The sequence below is a fragment of the Cupressus sempervirens genome, chromosome 2 (genome assembly GCF_028749045.1).
Source record: "Cupressus sempervirens isolate cs-2001-9-10 chromosome 2, ASM2874904v1, whole genome shotgun sequence".
Classification (NCBI taxonomy): Eukaryota; Viridiplantae; Streptophyta; class Pinopsida; order Cupressales; family Cupressaceae; genus Cupressus; species Cupressus sempervirens.
In genome coordinates, this window is record NC_143119.1 from 638,794,842 (window position 1) to 638,810,928 (window position 16,087).

Consider the following 16,087-nt stretch of genomic DNA (forward strand, 5'->3'; position numbering starts at 1 on the left):
TTATTCAGTCACTTGATTCAAGGATTCCCTTGTGAAAGAACCAAGGAAGAAAACGTGAAATCATAGTCATTTCAAAAATAAGGTTAACAATATTTTTTTATAATAGGATCATTATCTTGAGGAAAAGTCTCCCAAACATTTCAATTGAAACAACAACTCTGAATTCTTGCTTAGCTCCATATCAAGGTAGCCACTACAAAATCTACAAATTACATCAAGGTAACCATGGAGAATCAAAATTGACTGGGAGACAATTAGATTTAACACAAGGACACATAAAACTAAATACTTCCATCCTAGGTTTTCACAATAGGTTCATTAATGAACCAAACTAGAGAGAAGGTGGATTTTTCCAGGATAGGAGAAGTCGGTCACGACACCATAATAGATGCCCCTTCTAAGGCTATAATTACAAGAACTTTCATATTTTCACTTCTCAATTTCCAAAACACAAAATGGTCTATACTGATGAGTAGGGGCTCATATCACGCTACTCTCTCCCTCTCCTCATGATGAGGAGAGACTCTGGACTACTTAGAGTTCAATTGAAGCCCTCCTCCCATACATGGCTAGTTCTGCCCTATTTGAGGGTGAGTGATGCCAACACAACCCTTATAGTTTCCTCCATAAAACAAAATATAAAGCATGAAAAGAAAACAATTAAGAAACCCATCACAATCCCATCCCTTACATATTTCATCATACATATGTATACACACACATGCAAAAAGCTTGCTTAAGTAATGGAAACACAACATGAAGACATCAAATTGAAGGGTTCCTACCTTCACAAATGGTTATGGCAACTAAAAATTTGAGAAAAGCTATCCTTCTTCCTCCTTTAATCCTGGCTTTATTCTCTTTAAAAGTAGAGATTGGGTGAACACTCTTCAACCCTCAAATTTGCAAATAAATAGGCTCCTAACTCAACCCCCTAAAAATTGCAATAACTCTAGACTTGACTAAGGCCTTGTAGGGTCTTCTAACTTAATCCTATCGTTAAGAAATTTTTTATGGTGGAGTATAACTCATGGTGAAGCTCAAATTTTTGCATTAAAGTAAAAATGAGATATTTGGGTGGTCATAAAAGTCAACAAAAGTGGGTGGAAAATGCCCCTATACCCATACATATACCCCCTAGACACTTAGTTTTCATTAATTTTGGCCCCTAGGATCATTTTAGGACCTATTAAATTGCTTGAAATAATTGAATTTTTAAAAAACCTTAGGAATTCAAATCTTACCACTAAACCTTAATTTGGGTAATTAATCTTGATTACCAACTAATTAGTGTTAGGTTACTAACCTAATCTATCTCAAATTTTTAGGTTACTCAACTAACCCTAATTATCATGCTGATATACATATACAAATTACAAGTGTCAAGTGACACTATAAGATCACTATTATAAAAAATTAAACACTTTAAAATTACAAAATGATACACACATTCAAATTATGAGACAAATACAATACGAAACAACATGGTTTGCATCTTTCATTAGACTCAACCCTAGGTTTCACAAACTAAACATAGGGTCGAGTTCAGATTCTCCATTAGATTTCATGGCTAATAATCTTGCACACTCATTTCAAACATTAGTAGTTTGAGAAAAATCAAATGCATATATTTAAAACTCATTTGGATAATCACATAAATCAAAACATCAATCTTTAATATAAATAACTATTATCTCATTCCTGCTCATATATTTAACCATTAAGAATTGCATAATCAAGGTATTAATCATATTCCTAATCCTACATTCATTTATTGTACTACATCATAAATATGCATGTTCATAAAACATTAATTAACATGATTAAGCATATCAAAGTAAAACATCGCATGACATAAAATAAAATAATAATGTCCAGTCCATTTGACATTGTCTCAACATAACAAGTCATAATGTATCAAAATAACAATGTATCAACTGTACTATGATGGGTTGAGGTGAGGCATCATAGATGCATAAATTTTTTTATCCATAATAGGAGGAAGTTGGGCTAGTAATCCTATGAGAATCATTGGCATGCCACATAAGAAAAGGTGTCTGGGGTATAGCTTCACATAGTCTGGAATCAATTTTTAGTAGTAGTTTAGGACCTATGAAGCTCATCTCATCTATTAAAATTTATTGAATATTTTTCATATCTTCTTGGTATTTTTCAATGCTTGTCCCTCTAGTGATTTGATTTCTCAAATTGAAATTTTGAGGATTGCATGTATGGTTGATGCATGTATATTGAAGGCTGCAATACCTATTGGTGCAAGAAGAAGGAGTGGGTTTATTGCATTGAGCATTGAAATATGTAGTGCATTTCTTATGCAACTAATAAGGTATGATTTTATAGTTCTTGGAGGTCCTTGTATGACCATGTATAAAGGTTGAATGGAGAAATTAGATACAAAGTGGATTGTAATGATAAAAAGTGCAATTTTTTGATGATGTGATAAATTGTAGTTGTTGGTGGAGATAGAGGTAGAAGATTCAAGAGTTGATCCATCCATCTTGTTTCTATGTAAAAATTGAATGGCATCATCATGCAAATTCAAAATAACTTTGTGGTCTTCCCATCACTAGTAGAATTGACCCCTATTTTTGACAAAAAATGGTCGAACATTCTACCTAGATTGGTCAAAATTTTGACCAATGGTCTTGTCACTATTTTTTGGTCAAAATTTTGACACATCCTTATGGAGGAAAAAAAAATGTTAATCTTGGTCACAATTGGCATCTACTTTTGGCCATTGTATTTGTCTATAATTCAACTGATGTTGGTCGAAATCTATGGCCCATCTGGCTAGGATGGCAAACTCACGATGCCAACTATGTTGATGTTTCTGTCAAAAATTTCACAAAGAGAGGTCAAAAGGTCATCTAGCCTTGGTGAGGGTTTTGACCAAGCGACGTTGAAAGTTTGACCAATATGGATTTTTCAAAAAAGTAACACTTGAAGATAAATATCAAGAGTAATTATTAATGACATCCTAGTCGGTGATTAGTTTGGATATTTATCTTTAGGTATTACTTTGCATTAATATATATGGTTGTGTATTTTTTTATGTTACTTTACTATTAGCATAATAGTTTATTATGAACTTATTTGATGTTGGTTACAAGTGTGTGTGTGTGTGTGTGTGTGTACCTCAAGATTTCTTGCCTCAAGATTTCTATGGTTTAAAGCTTAGATAAAAAAGTTCCAAGTTTTTCTTTTTTTATGGAGTCTATTGAAAAAATAAAATCTCAACTATTAATGCATATATTTGATGAGCTTAGACTATTTCAAATATGGTATTATGTGAAGTACTGATTCCTACAGTAAATTAAGTGTCATCATCACATTCAAAAATATTTTATGATTTTGATGATTGGAGAAAGATGATCAATGCCTTGTAGAGTTCATTCTTGACATTGTTCAAGCTATGCGACATATTTCTGCCTCTATCACTTTTGGAATTATATTAAAGAATTTTCAAGTGGAGAGTTGGAAGAAGCACAACAATTTCTAAGATAGCTTTTGGAATTTCCTACTTCAGTAATACAATTACAATGTGCAACATCCTGTGGTTTTTACAGAGTAAATGTCTTTATTTATTTATTTAGAGTTGACAAGGCTCATCAATCAAGCACTAATCCATGTTTATGTGGATAATAGAGGGCATGTTGCTAGAGGAAAAATAGTTCTAACATCACAAAGAGAAAACTCTCCTTCATAAAAAACTATCGCTTTGACTCCAAATGCCAACCACTTCCCCCCTAATTTCACTTGTATTTGAAACTTGAAAGTAATCTCTAGTATCAAATGAAAGGAAATCAAGCTTGCAAAAGGAAAGCTAAGCACTTCTTCATTAATCCCAAGAGAGAAGCAATGCAAAAACTTTATGGATCTGAAATTAAACAACAGAAAAACACATCATAAGATATATTTTTGGAAGCCTTTTTGGGAAAAAATCAATCTCTAAATGACACAATAATATATTATTCAAAAAAGTAGTTCCAATATATTTATAGTATTATTGCTCTATCAAGAGTATAATGAGAGATTGAACCATTGGCTTTATGGAGTTGATCCACCTCTAACCCATGCCTTAAACATATTCTTTCCACATGAATACAATTGAAACAAATCAGAAATAATACCATACATCCATGACCATACTATAATGTCACAAGCACAAGCAACACAAGATCATTGCAATGGGAATCTAGGAGCATGACTCTACATTACATACATATAAGACCATACTAAAATGCCATAAACAAGAGCAATGAAGTCAATATGCTAGAAATCCAGGATTATAACCCCACATTACATGTAAGCCTCATGCTTTCTACCATTAATTCATAGATCTAATCTATAGACAGGTTCAAAATTGGCAAGCAATGATGATTTAGATTACCATGAGTGAAAACCATGGGCAGATTCTTTATCCAAATCAAACATAAATCTTGAACATATCCACTTTCTTAGCACAATAATCTCATGTGTTAGCTTAAGAACTTTGTTGATTTTCTTGTCTACATCGAACATTCTCTTTTCATGTTCTTTTCACAAGGTAACATTTTCACACTTTATAGTTGTCAAAGCTGCATTTATGACTTCAATGACACTAACTACTACTTGCAACTTGCCAAATAAAAATTAGAATTTTCATGATAGATAATTTTTGGGATTTAATTGTGTGTGAATTTTTAACATCAATGTTTCAAATCACACTCCATGATCCATCATTAGGATGAGAAAAGCTGAAAGAAAAATCCGAAGGATGGATCACAAAGTGTGATTAGAAATGTTGATGTTAAATATCCACACACAATCAATTCCCAAAAATTATCTATCATTATTTATGGATTGTGGAAATCTACTTGTAGAATTTTCATATTTTTACATGTGGCAAACCTTGGCATTAAAGTTGGGATTATGGATTCCCATTAATATGTGTGTGCATAGATAAAATAAATTACATTAAATATGAACACTATTAAAGCAAGGTGGATGACATCTAACCTCAACATAATGAACATGTGAGCAATGCTTAACTATTTCAAAGTTTGTCATTGTGAGACTATTAATACATCAAATTATCATGGAAAGAAATCTAGAGGTACATCCAAAAAAATCAAGTTTCCTAGTAATTGAACACCATATCACTTTTAGTTTATGTGCAAGGCACCTAGAATAATACTATAAAATTTCATAGATAGAGATGATTGAAAAGTTCAAAACAACATTACATGATTTATTATTGTAAGCCCCCTTTGAATTACACATCTAGAAAATGAAACTATAACTTGTTGGGATTGAGAGAAACCTTATAAAATGGGATTAGCTAAGAAGGATTTCTTGCCAACAATTGCTGAATATAGGGTCCTCCAGCAACTGCCATCATGATAAAATTCAACCTAAACTCACAAAAACTAAAAGTTAGCAAAATCCATTTCTCTGAAGAATTTATCTATGGTACTCCATGCATTTAAACATAAACATGAGGAGATACAAAATGGTGATATCCTCCCTCTGCAAAGCCCACAATTACATAGATGGAATCTTCAAGAACTGTTGTAGCCACATATCCCTAGGGAGAGGAAATTAAATCAATCTATTTAAATACATCATTTTAATAAAATTCAAAACTCAAAATTTGTAAGCCATTACTATGATTCAATTTTTGTTCATGATTAAGAGTTAAAAAATTACAAAAGGATTCCCTCAGATAGATTTCATAAAACTTTGTTACCTAGATGCATGTTAAGATTGAAAAGTTATGAAAGACATGTGGTTTGATCATGACAAGTTATTTTACCATGACCCAGGAACTTGTGCAAGGATCAAACGTCTCCACACTAGATAAAAGTGTTGAGCCATCATAACCACCTATAACATAACTGCATCAGTCACACATTAGTATCAACATGTTTGCAAGGACAACATTTAGTATAGAGTACACAACTTGTGATATAACTTTAACTTACCAAATGAACTTTAAACCATTTCTGCTAAAGACAAAGTTTTTCATTTAATATAGCTATATAAAAGCTTCCTCGATTCTTATTGATTTCTTCAAGTGGACCCAATGACCCTTACGAGGATCAAATATTTTAATGGACCTGAAGGAAATGAGATAAATCAAATTTAAATAATAAACAAGTGTTCCATTCAATATCTTCACTAGTATTTCCTATCATCTTTAACATAAAAACATATGTACTTAGAGGTTTTTAGTGTTTCCCATGTCCTTATTGATTTAATGATCTAATTGTGTTGATTTGGTTTCCTTGGTGGTTAAAATAAATTGTTAACATATATTACTAATTTTTGTGAGGAAATGGGAGCCCAAAGGAACTGATTTAACACTTCACCTACTCAAAAATAAAAACTAATGAAATAATCTAGTTTTTGCCAAGAGAGGTTGATGCATTCAAGAAGAGAATACTTACACAAAACAAAGCCAAATCATGCTAGAAAAATTGAGTATTGACCCTTCTACTTTGTTATTTTATAGTTTCTTGACAATGACACATTCAAAATGCACTTATGAGCAAAGATCTAGAATGAATGAAATTTGATTAAATAATGAAGGTGAGTTAGTTTGAGCTTCACTTGGTTTTGAGAATACTTTAATATCTCTATTTAATGAGGCCAACCACGTAAAGGTCAAAGCTCATTTGGCCTCACTACCCTCCCCCTAACATCAATATAAATTCCCCATTAACATCTAATTCCATGCTTCATTCATTCATTCATCCATTTATGAACTATAACATTCAATCAATACAATCACATAACATTCATTAATACACAACACTAATCAAGAATTCATTAACACATAACAATATTCATTAACATGACATAAAATTCAACATTAATATGCAACATTCATAGATAATTACTTAAAACAACATTCTTTCATTATCCAAGAAAGTTCACTCACTACTACATTTGGACCCGAATTATAATGACAAACCATCACCCAAGCAACAATATCAAGAATTGGCTCCCATTAGATGTACCTCAAAATTTTGGAGTTGAAATTGCAATGAAAAACTTATTCATCCTGATTGCGACGCCAAAAGTCATTATAATTTGGATGAATGCAAGGCAAGAGTTCATCATCACAATGTCATAATTGTGACAAGAAATTGTAACAAGTATGCCATATTATATTTTTAGAGGGTTGTCTCACATGTGATGACATGTGACAACAATGTCATGGGTGCAATGATAATTTGTCAAATTTATCCATCACAATGGAGACATGTATGTGACAGTAGTGCTGTTGGTGCAATGACATTTCATTGGATCAAATTGTCACAATTGTGATGACCTGCTAAAATATTTTAAAAAAAAGAGATTGGGAAAGTGGATGGGTATGGAGGGAGAGTCATGTATTGTATTGGATGAGGAATAAATTCTTGTACCCATGGATACAAATTGGTAGTCATGGCTTTCATCTCAAGACTAATGGTGCACACAAATTCTATGTTGAATCCATAGTATCTTGCATAGAGAAATAATCACAATGTTGGGCTTCTCATCTACACAAATTGTTGTGCCAAGGATAATTTCTAATTATTCATCGTACATTTCTTATCCCTCTCCAAGTGCTACCTCTATTTCATTAGGGACTTTGTAGGGTCTTAAGATGGATTTTTCTTGTGACCCTGGAGATGTTATTGCTACTTTGAGGAATGTTGATTTGAGTTATGGCGATGAATTCAATTACAGTGTTGATAAGTACTCTCTGCACAACCATTTTGGTGGGGATCAGTACAACTTAGAGAGGTCATTGGAAGTTGGGGTTAGAAATGAAAAATGAGCTTAGGGATAAGATCAAAAAATTTCAAAAAGACCAACTAAAGCAAGAGTACAATTTTTATGTTGTTGCTGATCAGCCAGGTCTTGGGTGGGTCAAGGAGCTAGTTGAGGAAGTATGAACTAACCTTTACATGGAATAAAGAGGTGTGTTATTACTAAATTTTATAAGGATTCCAATTGTTTAAATATTGTATTTTTATGGCTAGGAATTGTGAGGATTTTCTTAAAGGGTCTTGGATGATTTCGTAATGCATCAAATTAATGAAGTCATGCATGTTTGTTATGATTTGGTGGCAGATACTTTAGGTTTTGAAATTTCATAAAATTTTCTACGGTTGCAAGAATTTTAATGGTGGAGATTTCAAAGTAATCATGCTTTGCACAAGAGGATAGGTTACATTCAAGCTTTAGGTTATGGCCCCTACAGAAGACACAAAATTCAAATAATGATATGGTATATATTTATATGTTTCTAGCACTAATCAATCTTTGGCAAAAGAAGGTCATGAAAGACATGATCATGATTTCTAGCATATTATGAGATTTTTGTTCTCAAATTATAGTAATCTGTGAGAACAATAATAACCATTTTTCTCTTTTATATGGTGTATATATTCAATGGATCACGCAGAAATATTGTTGCTATATTTCAATGTCAAAAAACCAAGTAAATAGAAAAAGTCACATAAGAAAAGCTTTATTATATTAGTAAAAAGAAAACAAATATATCAATTGCTTCTATGATAGCTGTTTCTTATTATTATTAGTTGTACTAGAGTTCAATAGATGCCATTGTATTGAGGAACAAATGCTTCATGCTATTATGGAATTTTTTTCATACATATGTTCAGGAACAAGTCAATGAAATTGTTTTGATCATAACACTCTTGATTTTCTCATAAAAAATTAACTATTAGCCAAAACAACATGTTTAAAATGTCTCCTTTTTGCAAATATATTCCATTGCACGATAACAATTTAACAAAGAACAAAGAAGTAGAGCAGTGTAGAGTTAGTTATTTCACTTAATTGAACCAAGAAAATAATGTGAATGTTATAACTAGACAAATGTATGGTGATAATTTTCAATGGAAACAAAAACATCATTAAATCATTAAAAATCTCTTTTATGACACATTAAAATATGATCTTGCATGAAAAATTTACAATAGATGTTGAAATTCTTCCATGTCTATGTAACTCCAATATGTTATGAAGCAACTCTAGTCTATGAAAAACACAATCACACCATTTTTCCAACATAAGACTAAATAGTTCTAGTTGCTTCTATCATGGTTTGAGTTCCTCTTGTTATTGTTGATGGTGTCACTAGAGCTCCTTTCCTTGGTCCTTGAAATGTCATGTCCGCTCTGCGTGTTGGTGTTTCAATGGGGGATGTGTGTCTTCCTTGCTCATCTCTTTCTTGGAGGTTCCTCTTTCTCATATTAATTTGCAAAAATTTCAATGATATTAATCTATATTTGAGGTTGTTGCACCACTTTCTCATGATCAAGATATTTAATGAGCATGGACAATATAAAATTAGTAGAATGGCCTACAAATTGACCAATAGAAAAACATGAAATATCATAAAATATTAAAATAAAAAGGTGAACTTGGCATTTGGAAGCAGTAACTAAAATATAAATGTTACATGCTTTCTCCATTAAGTGTTGCATGTCATATAGAAAACCTAGTGCGAGTCCATTACAAAGGGACTAGTGTTTCCCACTATCAAAAAAATGAAACATAGGTTCAAGTACACACCATATTGTGGTGCCCTCCTTTTCTAATTTGACCATGTTTTGAAGACAAATCTTTGACCAAACTTTAGGACCCTCTGCTTCCTCCCCGTAATGTTATTCAATATCAACATACTCAAAAGAAATAATGAGAATAGTTCATGAATCAATGCATATTTTAGAATGATTTGATATCATTTATTTCCACTATCATCTTGCCCACCAGCTTGGACCTCAAAAAGCTCGTCAAGAACAAACTCTGCATCCCCTGCAACTGCAATACATGATTTTTTCTTAATCCTAACACATATTACAATTAAATTTGTATTTCTACATTGAATTCAATTTAAAATGCTTACTTGTATTAATAATTTAGAAATTAAAAATCAAATAGAAAATATATACCTTGAGTACTAGGATCCACATTTGAATCATCGCCTCCATGGTGCTTGACTGATGTATTAAGATTGACAGGCTATAATTCAATATAAATAATTAATGAATTTATCAACAATATATACATATAAATACAAGACAAATAATGAGGAACCTTAATCATTCATTTCAATACATATAAATATATTCACTTTAAAGTTTTAAAAAAATATAAAATCACTGTTTCCTTACTTAAAACAAATATAATGACTTATATTTTTGGAACTTATTACAAATACAGTAATTTCTTAAGTATTCAATTTGAAATAAAAATCAATTGACTTATTTACTTCATTGATAGATCTAGCAGAAGAACCTTGCACACTCATTGCTTAGAGTTGTTCATCAAAGACTATATAGCCTTTTGTGTAGCCTAATTTCTTGTCCTCTTCAGAGATTATTTTTTTAAAAACTCCATAGCCTACATTTTTTCTTGGTATCATAATTTTTTTTGTAATCAATTTCATCAAAGACAAATTTTTTTTACAATTTTTGACTATGTGCATATAATTTTTCATTTACTTAGACTTACAACTTGTGCAGTAAGTTTTGAATATCTACACGAGTTGAGCTTGTGCTACCCATGCTTCTATTTTCTTGCTTCAGTTGCCTTTGATGTGTTAGGCATCCTATGTGAAGTTTAAAATATGTTAGATCACATAACTATAAAGAGTAATTATTAAATAATCTCATTCTTAATATTATGACATACCTTCTTTCCTCAGGTGGTACCTTTTCTCCATCATCTAATCTTTTTTCTTAGTGGCATCCTTTTTAAGATTCTCCCACTCAATAATGAGAATATAGGGGGGCCACTCATACTAATGGTTTTTTTTTTTCATTTGGTTCCTATAGTTGTACCTAATATACTTCAAAGCTTGGACTGCTTTCTCAAGGATCCTAAGTCTTTGAAAGATGCTAGGTCCAAAAAGTGTTGTCATGGCATCAATGAGTTGGTCCTTTGACTCTTTTGTTTGCAAATTCCACCTTTTAGGAAAAGAAAACAACTATTAGATTCGTAGATGAATTGAAGCTACCTTTTAATTTACTTGAAGATCGATCGTATTAAGGAAGCATGATGTATAAATAAAATCAAAATATGATACCCTATGCATATGGTCGACTCAAATATATGAAAACATTCATCATTAGTTTTTCATAACATATATTATTCCCTACAAAATAATAATGTGATTAGTAGTTATTGCAATGGACTGCATGGGAGGTTAGTGCATTTAATTATGTGTATAATATTGTATAGTAAAAGGAAGGATCAATATTTAAAGTACTTGGAAGTTGGGGTACTTTCAGGGGAAGACCATCTTCATTGCTAAAAAGAAATTGATCACAATTCTTTATTTTTCCCATACATTTAACATGCGAACATCTAGGAAGGTCCTCATTACCTCCTACATAAAAAGAATCCAATATTATGAAATGAACTCTAAGAATTAATAGTTCAAGTCAAATAAACACATAAAAATGAGAGAGAAAAAGAGGAATCTACTTACCAAAAGGTGGTTCCATCACATTTATTGCCAAGCTATGTGTTGCTAAATTTGTAGTTGATAATGCCTCTTTGATTCTATTCATTGTAGTAGGTAGTGTAGTAAATAGAGGATGAATGGTAGGAGTTTTAAAATGAGATTGTTAGAGCACAATAAAACAAGATTGTTAGAGCTATTAAAAAACTATTTTTCAAGAAAAACACAAGTGTAGGATAAAACAACATGTGATGTACTTGAACCACCTGAAGTATCATCCTCTAGGGGATTGCTCCTCAACATCCTCAATATCCTCTAAAAAAAATAACACCTATGCATTTAATGTAATGACATAAATAAAAGAGTATACTATAAAAACTGTTATTGAACTTTTATTATAATTAAAAACTACATTAATACTTACTACATATGTGTGAACTAGGTTCACCAACCTATCAATCTGATTTTGTAATGTAAGAGTTTGAGGTTGAGTTAATGCCAATTGTGATAAATTTTTTCCTATATAATTAATCAACTTTTTCAATGCAAATGTAGGATCCTAGGCTGAATCAAAATCAATAATAAATTCAGCCAAGTCATCATGTGGTTCCTTGTGCTCGTGGACTACTTTTTCCTTTCCCTTTTCCTAATCAACACTCGTTTGCAAGAGCAATATTATTATCTCTATATTTGAAATCAATCAAAAATAATAGTGAAGAATAAAACATAATAAAAAATATGCATTAACATATTTCTTGTATCTAATTTGTACAACAACAATCAGTTTTACCTATCGGGAAGAAGAATATCGCCGTTGTGTGTATCCTATGGTTGTTGATCCTTAATATAGCCCTAAATTTCAAAAAAAAATTGAGACATGTTAAAACATGTGTTATTATTCTAAGTTAGCAAAAAATATATACAAATTTAATGGTGTGTTGGATTCATTGATTGTAGTTGATTTTAAATGTGCATAGTACATACCACCTCACCCATGATAGCGGCTTTGTTTTTATCTATGTGATTCAAATTGTAATCAATAAGAAGATATTCACCTCAATGTATTGATTTTATCACACATACAAATACACTATTTACCTCGCACATCTCAAATATGCAATTGGGTCACTTCTTAGTTGATGTAGGTCATGTACTATTTATAAAACTTGCGATATTCCCTAATGCTCTTGGCTTTCTGTCAATGTATATAGCTACTATTTTACTTTGTTCACTAATTTTTTGTTGTATATAATTTTTCGTGAGTGCATACCCACACATAGCTTTTTGTATATCTAACAATTTGCATCCAAGTATTGTAATCATAGCAAGGTTTGACATACTCCATCAATTCAACAACCTTGTTGTAAGAGACCTTTATGCCATCCATGGAAAATAGGCCTAAACCATGTAATGAGGAGATGCTATGAGATATATCATCTCTCCAATACAAAAATCAGTATTTATTGGAGGAAGTTCATTGGAGACCAATTATTTCTATAGATGCTTGTACCTAAAGGGCACATCAAAGTCACTGCACTCTCATTATCATAAGAACATGACCCCCCTTGAGGAATGAAAAATTTCACATGCTTATTGAATTTCTTTTTGATATTTGGACCTTGATTCGATCTCTTTGATTTAGACATACTAAATGTCTCACTTTCTTCTTTCATTCCTACATTTTCCTCACTGAAGGAAGACAAATCTGACAAATACCTATTCACTAGTACTTGCACTCCACAAAATAAGAGAGCTAGGTGGCAATGAGAGATATTTTACAAATGGTAAAAGACATTAATCTCTATGAGGTGTACTAACTTATACCTAATGATCCATGAGACTATGTGGGATGCTCATGAAAGGGCTTCATATTTTTGCAATAGTAAATCAATTGTCTTATGTCAGCTAAAAAATTCATGATACATACGCTCAAAATTAAATTGAATATTAGCATAACATATGAATTATAAATAGTAAAAGGTACATGACAAGTTAATCAAATTAATAATTGATATATCAAGAGCTAAATATTGAATAGCATAGGCATTGATCACATAACTATACATTTCATTCTTCTCATTGATAATCAAACCCCCCTAGTCATTGATATTATTCTTCATCCATCTCATCATTAGGATCATCATCGTCGTTGTTGTCATCATTGTCATCGTCATCGTCATCATCATCATCATCATCATCATCATAGTGATTAGTGCATCATCATTATGATCAATAGAAGCATCATTTCCATCGGGAGCGTCATCAACTTACTCTTGATCTTGATCCACTTCTTCCTCTTCCTTGATATCTTCTTCTTCTATTGTATTATACTTTATCGACCTTCCCTTTGGATCATTTTTAACAACAAATGACCGATCTAATTTATGTGGAACCTCTGAGTAAAATACCTTCTCACATTGGCTTGGAAGAACATAGGGCTTGTCCCTAATTGGCTCAAATGACCTTGTATTAAACATTGGAAATCCATTCTCATGCTTAATAATAGTTCTATTAGGATCATTTTGATTGAGTCATAGTTTTTACCTTTTGATGATGAAGAGAACTAATTTGAAGAAATTAAAGTCACAATCAAGTATATCAACCAAAATGCCATAGTATCGATTTTGAGATTCTTGAGGATGTAAGTCATTTCTAGATGAAATATTAGTCACCTGAAAGATTGCACTTATCCCAAAATCAAAAGATCTCTTCATGTCATCTAAATCTTTGATAAAAAATTTATAACCATTGAAAAAAATAGCCTTGTGGTGTTTCACCCACAATAATGTCAAACATTTATAAATTATTCCATCGTGAGTTAAAAAACATACGGTTGATTAACAAACTTGTAAGTACCTAGAGATCTCTTAAACCATATGCTAAATCTATTTCCTTTTGTGTAACATTGGGATCTCTATTAAAATTATCTTGTTAACCAATGAAGACATGGATTCCCATTTTAATCCATGACCAAAATGTTTAAATCATTCTATCAATTCCATCATCCAATCTTGATTGTTTGCAATAAACAAATGTATTGCATCTCACTCTTTAATAAGTATACAAAAGTAAATAGATGACTCACAACAGATTTATTTTGAAGATTAATAATTAATTAATTATAGAAAAATATCATAATTTATTACTTTTCACTTTCCTAAATAGAACATTCCCCACTAAGTACTCCCTTTCAAAGTTTTTAATGTATTCAAGATCCCAAATAATATCTATATGGGTCTTTGCTACAAGATTAGGAAGATATTGAGTAACGTACACCATCATCTGGTATGCCATATATCCCTCAATCATAGAACCCCTAGGACATGCTCTTTTTTGAACCAAATCCTTCAAAAATTTCAAGTATCTCTCAATAATCCACATTGACCTATGTTGTACAGGTCCACATAATTTAATCTCCTCAACTTGGTGTATGAGGTAGTGTTCTTGTGCATCGAAAAAAGTTGAAGGTAAACACTTTTGCATTCCACACATTAGTAGAGGAATTATTTTCTTCCAATATTTTATATCTTGTTTATGAATTTCTTTAGATGAAACCACCTACAAGAGATTCAAGATACAAAAACATATAAATACGAGATTTTACAATATATTACTTGTTTGATATATCGAACAAATATCACTTCTTTCCTCATGTATTTTCCAAGATCATATGTCACTTGTTTGATATTATTGTCTAAGTCATTTGGGAGTGATAGGGTTAGCACATATTGCAAAACTTATCAACTGATCATTTCATTCTTTTCAAACGTAATACTGTTGGTGTACATACGTATTCACTATTTACACTGAAGTTTACTTAGGTTAATGCATTATTTAATTATTATGTATTATTTTATTAGTTATTTGTGAGACACTTAGGAGTTTTTGCACTCTTTTGAGTTGTCATGTTGACAAGATAGGAGTATGCAACTCTATTTTAGCACATGGTGTCTACAACACTATTTTGCGTATTACACCCTTGTAGGCTTATCCTCTCATCATCGCACATAATTTTGTGCTTAATGGAGGATAACCCATATCTGGTGGACATGTGCTTGGTTGTATGACATATCATGGTATTGATTTTGATGCATTCTAAATGCATCTCAGAGCCCTTTATATATAGGCACTCCTAGTGTACTCTCATCATGGCATATTGAATATATTGTCATTCTGATCATACTCTCTCTCTCTTGGTCTATAGTTGTGCTTGTTTTTGTGTTCTTAGTTCCTGGGTGAATTTTTCCCTTAGGAAAATTCTTACATGGTATTAGAGCTTGGAGATTTTCTCATCACATAGCCATTCGAGACTACACTTGCTTTAGCACCTTAGCCCAAATATAGAGTACTACAGAAATTGGGAGTGTCTAGACTCAGATCTGACCTTGCCATTGCATCCAAAAAAGTAATTTGATAAAAACTGAATATAAAATTGGCTACCTTGGCTCAAAGTTGACCATGAAGCAATTTTTTTTTGCTAATCGAAGCCCAGTGGCCTCGATTTGCACTTTGTTTATGGTCTTTTTTTTGTAGATTTAATTAATCTATTTGGATCTGCATTTTATTCTCTGCCTTTTGGACCACAATTTTTAAATTTTTTTT